Genomic DNA, 8,906 nt, shown 5'->3' with positions numbered 1-8,906 from the left:
CCCCCCCCCCCCCCACACACACACACACACACATCAGAAATCCTAGCTACGGCCCCGAAATTATTTTCGCGGAATATCCTCAGAAATGGCATTAGTAATGCAGTGATATATAGGTGCAGATTAGTCTTTATGATAATTCTGTCAAAAGAAAGGGCCACTTTTAGTGGTATTTGGTGCTACATTCAAAGAGGCATAAAACATCTAACCATGGGGTTCCTGTTACCCTGTGTTTTGCATTGTGAAAAATGTTTTTAAAAATCATTTGAGAAATTCTTGATTAAATTAAGGAATTTGATGTGAGCAGAGGCATTATATTGGAGATATATTTGAAACCTATTACTATATGACAAAGCAAATGCTAACAACATGACGTTTATTTATAAGTGAGGAAAGCATCAAAATAGCTGGGAAAACTTTAACCTCGATTGTTATTTTCCTGTTTGTGGTAGTTTTTTTCCAATATCGCTCAGGCTTTTTAAATTAATAACTATATGATGTGACATATATTCTTTGTTTGATGTTTGTTGTAAATGGTATAGTTGTCTGACTGTTCCATTTTTGGATGATACAATTTGCAATTATTATGTCATTATCTATTCAATTAGCAGGTAAATTACATTGTGCCTTTAGCTACTATATATTATAAAACACAATGGAACTTTTTTAATATACAAATCTAAGAACATTTTGTTTTAAAAAATATGCTTAGTACTTATAATTTTGTAATTAACTGCCATAGTATGGGGAGGTGATGTATGAGAACTAGCTAGAAATCAGATTTCAATCTAGGTTTTACCGTAGTTAATTTTTGTAATTATTTTAATGTTATTGGGATTTATTTATGGTGGGTATTTATTTTTACATTTTTTCTATTCTTAAAGGTTATGGGGTTTTGTGGGATTTGTAAAAGGTTTAGGGGTTTTGTGGGATTTTAAAAAAGATTTAGGGGTTTTGTGGTATTTTTTTAAAGGTTATGTTAATAATTTATTCAAATATGTAATGTAATATGTTTTCATTAAGACAGTCCTATCGTAAAAAAATACTTAAAATTTTCAAAAAACTTTTCTCCAATATTTATGTATCAGGTTTGTTTTATTTTTGTTTGCCAGTAGAATTCTGGTTATAAATATATATTATGTAGCACATCTTTTTCAAGAAATTATATTCTTATTTATTATGGTAACTGTATATTTAAATTATGTTAATGTTTTTGCCAAAAGAATGTACATTTAAAATCTGGTCAAATCTTTAATGTAGTTTATAATCAGAACATTATTTTGGTCAGGAATTTCCTTTTGGACGACACTCTTAATTTCGTGTGGGCTTCCATTTTAGCCTGTTTTAATTTGTAATCCACCCCCACCCCAGTTCTGGAACAGCTCTTCCATTTCTGTGCTTTTCTTCATTTGTAATTTGAGGAAAGTAATGAACATGTATACTGTATCAGTCAGTGCTATTAGTATAATCCAAAACCGTGATATGTATTACTCCTAGATGGTGGTCATTTTGAAAGTTGCAATTATTGAAACAGTAATTTTCTGAATTTGTCATTTGCCAGATGAGCCATTTTCCATCCCTCCCACCCCAAACCCCCAGCCCCAACCCCCCACAACCTTCTTCCAGGTTCAAGTTATGGATGCAACCATACATGGGAGTGATTGGCATGGATTGCTTTTCTTAAAAAATTATAGCCGTCATACTGTGTTTCAGTTATTTGGCATTGAAATAATGGCAGTTCATTCAGTAAACTAAGAATTTTTTTTTTTATGCTTTTTAATTTTTTTCATGGTAAGTCAGTCACACATCAATGCAATAACACTTTGTTGGATTACATCGTCGTTGGACCATGTTACAGTCTCGGAAGTTTGTGACTCGGAAGTCTGTGACTAACAAGTGGTGTGTTCTGTGATATTTTGTGTACAGAATTTGTGTGTGTGACTGTATATGACTATACATGCATGGGTGAATGTGCATCATTTGGGTGTGTATGTGTGTGTGTTTGTATACAGAGGCGTATTCGGTGGGGCATGGATTGCGGTCGATTGCTAGACTGGTTTTCTCATTGAATGTTAGATGAATGTTGTGTGACAGAAGACGATGGTGCCAGTCAATTTGTTCACAAGTACATGATCATACCACAGACATGTATGCTACATGTATGTATGGGTGGGTGAGGGTGAGGGTGTGTGTGTGTTTTTTGTGTATGTGTGTGTGTGTGTGGGTGCACACTTGTGTGTATATGTTATGTGTGCATGAAGACGTGTGTGTTCTGTGATATTTTGCATACAAAATTGTATGTTTGTGTTGTTTTTCTCTATATATGAATGTGTGTGTGTGTGTGTGTGTGTGTGTGTATATGTTGTAGAATTTTTATATATATTATTATTAACATGTATGATTTTTGTTTCTGTCCTTGGTTTTCTAGTCTGCACTTTTTTTAAAGTTGGCTACACCTACAGTTAAATTTGTGTTAAGCAGACAATAAAGGGAGTGTCAAAGAGTGTCCTCTGTAGACAGCTGGCTGCTAAATACAGTTCAGAATAATATAATCACTCTGGTAAAGGTGGCTGCTGAAGTAGGTTTGATTGTATATGTATATGCATGGTTGTTGGGTTGTTTTTCTCTCTGAGAAATTAACATAGGCAGTATACAAACTTAACATGTAATGTATATTTGTCATTAAATTGTTATACAATGTATTTGTAAAAACAATAACTTAACACTGTTATACTATTATTGCAAAAGATTTGTATACATGTATATATGTTTATGGGGGAGAAAATGACTGTGACTGTTACTTAGTACTGTAATAATTATGTCTCTGTACAGTTAACATTAATTAATTGTGTTCATTACTATGCAGCAGACAATGTAATATTATGTCACTTGAAAATGTATATCTGTGAAAACTCTTAATCTGAGCTTACCTTTGTTTCACACCCAGTAGCCGATGTGAGTTTTTATGCTGGGGTGTCGTTAAGCATTAATGTATTTCATTTATTCACTCACATATTCACACACACACACACACACACACACACACACACACACACACACACACAAACCCACCCATCATAAACATGCATATGCAAAACACACACACACACACACATGCACACACACACACACACAAACACAGAGATACACACACAAACCCTCCCCTGAGAAACATGCATATCCTCATAACATTTTTATTCAAATTAGACCAGTTGCCTGACAGTTTGACAGACAGCACAGTGTACATTCAGGTGGCATTAAGTATATTACATGTACTTCTTATTTCATTAATCAGTTGGTCTCCATTTTATATGGATTTTAAAAATGTGGCAAAGTTTTAAAAAGAAATTTTGCTTACTAATAAATGTATTTATTTAATTAGACTGTTGTTCATACATTAATGTTTTGTTTGTGTTTAGGTGTGTTGGCATTAATTACACAATGTAACAGAAATTTTCAAAGTTATTAGTTATGTCAATTTTTGTGTTGATTATGTTTAGTTAAAGTGTACTGATTACAAAAATGTCACTACTTCTTCTAGAGTGTTAGTTTTAGTCACAAAATCTCACTTTCACTATTTTTAGGAAATGTTTTATGAATTTATGAGAGTTTTCGCTCCAAAGACGTATACAGAACACTATATTGATGGATTTTTTAAGGGCATTTATTAACAAAAATATTACATAGATATAAATAGTTATTTGATAAAAAATTATAACATCTATAGTTATATGACCAAAAAAAACAGGCTTTTATTTAAACTCTAGTTCATTGTTTTATTTAATATTAATTAATAAAAAAAAATATATATATAGTAGAATATATATAGTAGTTCTAAGTAATGTATAGTTATAGTTTAACCCATAAAATAATCAAAATTGATATAGGACATGACTGGGGCAAAATTGCTGTTGAACTTACATGTACCTGTTAAAAATGTAGCAAAATTAGAAAAACGTTCTTCCAGTCTTGCATTTAATATTAGTGTTTTACACTACTTGCTGTCTCAGATGCTACTTTTTTTTCTAGGTGGGGTTTTTTTTTCGTGGGTTTTTTTGCAGGGTAATATTTATGTGTTAACACCGAAATAAATAAGAACTGCATAAAATCTAGTTTAAACATTGTTCTGGTAAATTAATAATGTTACATTATTCTTATGTGTACTTGGTAAATGGCTGGCATATATTACTTATACTAAATTATGTGATATTTATGGTAAATGTAGTTTTTTTTCATCTTTTTTAAATTTTCTTTCGTATGTTTGAGTTTTTGTTTTTTCTTTTTTGCAGTTGATTAATTGGTTGATAATACTTAATATATTTCAAAATATGTTTTTGTTTGCTTTTGTTGTTAAAGTGATTAATACCACTAAAATAGTATAGTATTATCACAGACATGTACATTAACCTTTGTGAGCTAAAATTATCATAAGTATTATAGGTGGGGGGGGGGGGTTCCGATATAGTTAAATCTGCAGTTTCAGTTATAAAGCTATTACAATATATTATCATGTTTCTTGAATACCTTTTTGCTGATAAGCATAATATTGTAATATTCGCCACGTAAAAAAAAATGCAGTTTTCACCATATTGATATCCTCACCAACCTAGTTGGGCATTGTTTGTATTTTGTATCAAGACTTGTATTTTTCATCAAGATGTTTTGACAATATTCATTGATAGTGAAAAAAGGATGAGAAAGTGAAATAAAAGTTTTAAACAGACTATATTTAAGTTAGTCTAACAAATGATATTTGGTCACCTGTTGTCATATTGATGATGACATTAATTGTCTGTGAACTGCGGTGTACTGTTTGATGGTAGTAAGGATTGGAGATCATGATTAGCCATCTGGCTTTGCAGGTGTTAAAAGTACAAACCGTTGTTCCATAAAGCACATGTAGTGAAGTACAACAACAGTTTAAATCATGAAAAATCCCAACTACATGTAGCTGGGAATGCAAGTTCTGAAACCTCAAACCGCCATTTGCAAGAGCCCAGTAAAGAAGGAATTCTAAATTATGGATAAACTAGTTTAACTGGCAAGGCAATTTCTGAAGGCACAAGCTTTTGTTTTGGGGATCATCAGGAGCTTAGTACCATATTAATATTTTCATTTAAAATCACCTTCTTCTTTTTTCCTTCAAAAACATTTTTTTTTTTTTTAATTCTGACTTGCTGTTCCTAATAATTCAAATAAACAGTTTTTTGTGAGTTAAGTCTGAATTTTATTTTGGCTCATGTTTTTTTAATCATCACATTAATGTGTATTTGATTTTGATTTTGATGTCTTTATTTGTAATTCAAGTGTGCCATATAAATGTTTTTGTTGTGTGTTTTTCACACAAGTTGATGAAAGATGACCCAGAAGTCATGAGCTGTAAAGAGATGATCCCAAGTTTGGCGCCTGTGCAGGCAGTTTAGCAGGGGGAGTGAAGTTTATAGGGGGTAGCGTAATGCTCCCCTAGAAAATATATTGGAAAAAAACTTTTTTTGCTTGAGCAGGGAGGGGTTTTGACTCCCAAACATCCCCAACACCCTGCACACGCAACTCAATAAATCATTCTTAATAACTAGAATTACGCATTACCGGTAAATACATTTTCGTTTTTAGATTTCTAATTCTGACAAGAGATTAGAAAACTTTCAAAGAGATTACCAAGATTACAGAGAGATTATTAAGATTGTGATAAAATTATTGAAAATCCACTTAAGAAAAATGGCATTGTGCATGTGATATGTTTGCTTCATATAAAGATGGCAAGTTGACCATTTAAGTTATTAAACAAAATCTGGTGTGCTTGAGAGATTAGAACACTGGGGATGTTTTTATACTATATTGGGAATCTCAAAAATATAACTAGAATACAAAACTAGAATTAAATTACATCAGATACAAGTATGTAAAACCCACCATCTGAATCATGTTAAGTTTATTGAATTAAGGTTTTATTTCACAAAATCAGTCAACAATATGTGTTACTGTGAACCAGATGACAATGTTGGTTTGTCCTGCTTATCAATAGCATTGAAAATTACATCAGATACCAGTGTGTAAAATCCACTCTTTCTGAATCATGTTAAGTTTATTGAATTAAGGTTTTATTTCACAAAATCAGTCAACAATATGTGTTACTGTGAACCAGATGACAATGTTGGTTTGTCCCGTTTATCGGTATCATAGAACCTTCAGCTGTCATATAACAATTTTGCAAAGTAGTGAAAGTGCACACAATATACTATAGAAGGATTAAATTGACCGGGAAACACATGGTAATGGTTTTCAGATAACTATTTGTGTAAAGAAGCTTGCAGGTGTTATGGATTATCTAAAATATTGTACTTGTTATTTTTTTTCTTCATTATGCATGCAGTGCTATTTTGCTTATTGTAAAGTTTGTATATATTTTTTTTAAAGCGGAATTCACATTATTACTGAATGAATATAAAATAAATGTGTAGTTAAATGCAATTTTTTTTAAAAAAAAAAAAATCCTATCGCATGACGTTGCTTATTTTTTGGTTTGTTTTGGAGACAGGTAGAGTATGCCATGATTTGAATGCTTTAATACTGAATGATGTAATATATGTATACAGTGGATGAATAAACTTTCAACCGAAATAAACATTTATTACTGCACGTGTTTCAAACGAATGTTATTTAATATTTTATAATTAATGATGTAATATATGTATTCAGTGAATGAATAAATGCTAAAATAGACTGTTATCTTGTCATTATTATAGGCTGGGGTGGGATCCAGTTGAGTGTGTAGAGCACTTGTCTTAGGATCAAACTCTCTCCGATTAGGTTTTCCCCATCCCAAACAAAGAAAGAAATGTTTTATTTAACGACGCACTCAACACATTTTATTTACGGTTATATGGCGTCGGACATATGGTTAAAGACCACACATATATTGAGAGAGGAAACCTGCTGTCGCCACTTAATGGGCTACTCTTTTTCGATTAGCAGCAAGGGTTCTTTTATATGCACCACCACCAACAGGATAGTACATACCATGGCCTTTGATATACCAGGCATGATGCACTGGCTGGAACGAGAAATAGCCCATCCCAACCAGTGCCCAGCGACTATTATATCAAAGTTAAAGTTTGTTTTGTTTAACGACACCACTGGAGCACATTGATTTATTAATCATCGTCTATTGGATAGCAAACATTTGGCCTCGGTGGTGTCGTGGTTAAGCCATCGGACATAAGGCTTGTAGATATAGGGTTCGCAGCCCAGTACCTGCTCCTACCCAGAGCGAATTTTAACAACTCGGTGGGTAGGTGTAAGACCACTACACCCTCTTCTCTCTCTCTAACCACTAACAACTAACAAACTGTCATGGACAGACATCCCAGATAGCTGATGTGTGTGTGCCCAGGACATAATTGGATATAAGCACGAAAATATGTTGAATGAATGAATTTGGTAATTTTATACTCGTAGTCTTAAGAGGAAACAAGATATATTTTTCCATTAGCACCAAGGGATCTTTTATATGCACTTTCCCAGACAAGAAGGCACATACAACAGCCTTTGATATACAGTGAAACCCCTCTAAACAAGACACCCTCGGCTCCAAGTAAAATGTCCGGTTTTAAGAGGTATCCCATTTAGAGAGGTTAAGTTCTTTACTGATTTTTAAAAAAGGACCGTGAAAAATGTCCGGTTTTGAGGGAATTCCGGTTTTAAGAGGGTCCAATTTTGAGAGGTTTCACTTCACAAATAATGGTGCACCGACTGGAATGGGGGAAGACCCAGTCAGAGAATGGGTCCACTGAGATGTCTAGATTCTAGGACACTAGCACCTCAGGGAAATGCTCTTCTAACAGCTAGATCCTGGCCCTTGTAGACCTGATTGATAAATATAGCAGACGATAAAATCTGTTTTCAATGGATTCACTAAATCAGCTTCCATTCCAATCGGAGCATCATCACCATCACATACATCAACGGTTGTGGTGTGTGCTGTCCACGTCTTATGTGAAAGGAGACGAATGTTTAAAAGCTGCCATGTCTGTTTATTGGCAATAATGGCAGATTAAAAAAAAATTATGTGACCTAGAATACCAGCTGTATCTATAGTATCCCCTGCGCGTGCTGTAACCTCACTGTGGTGCAGGGGTGTAACATTCTCTTTAAGAATGGCCAATACAGCACAAATTGAAGTTTAGAGTAAAAGTCAGTATCTATCTGTGATATTTGTATTTGTATTTTTGCACAGTTCTTTACACTATTTTTATTTATATCTTGAATTTTTCTGTTGATGTTGATCATCACCTTGTTTGTTTCCATTACCATAGTTTGACACCCAACAGCCGATGTATTTTTCGTGCTGGGGTGTCGTTAAACATTCATTCATTCTATAGTATCCTGATGTTGGGGCCCATTGTTTTTCTTTTCATGGCCCAATCGGAGCCTCATGACAGGAGTATCAAAGACTGTGGGAAAGTGCAGATAAAAGATCCCTTGCTACTAAGGGGAAAAAATATAGTAGGCTTCCCCTGAAGACTGTCACAATTACCATATGCAGTGCACAATATTTCATAAGAACTGTTGTTCTGTTCATGTGTCAGTTACGCAACTTTAAAATCATGAGAACCGCCAATCAGTTATTTGATGAACAATTACATTCTAAAATTAAAAGTACCATATATCGTCGGCGCTCTGACGATGGGGCGAATATTCTAAATTTTGAAAATTGACATAAAAACTTTTTTCATATTGTTGGGCCAGTAGATTTTTATTCTGAAAACAACAACTTGATATTTTACTTCTTTAATTAGTTAATTAATTAATTAAATTTAGACAATGAGGCAAATTGCTGGATAGAGCCCGTAACGTTATTTGATGAACAGCCGCATTTACATTCGCCAGTTTGTCAGAGAAGTGACGCG

Source organism: Gigantopelta aegis, chromosome 6 (genome assembly GCF_016097555.1).
Source record: "Gigantopelta aegis isolate Gae_Host chromosome 6, Gae_host_genome, whole genome shotgun sequence".
Taxonomy (NCBI): Eukaryota; Metazoa; Mollusca; class Gastropoda; order Neomphalida; family Peltospiridae; genus Gigantopelta; species Gigantopelta aegis.
Note: the sequence above shows the minus strand (reverse complement) of the source record.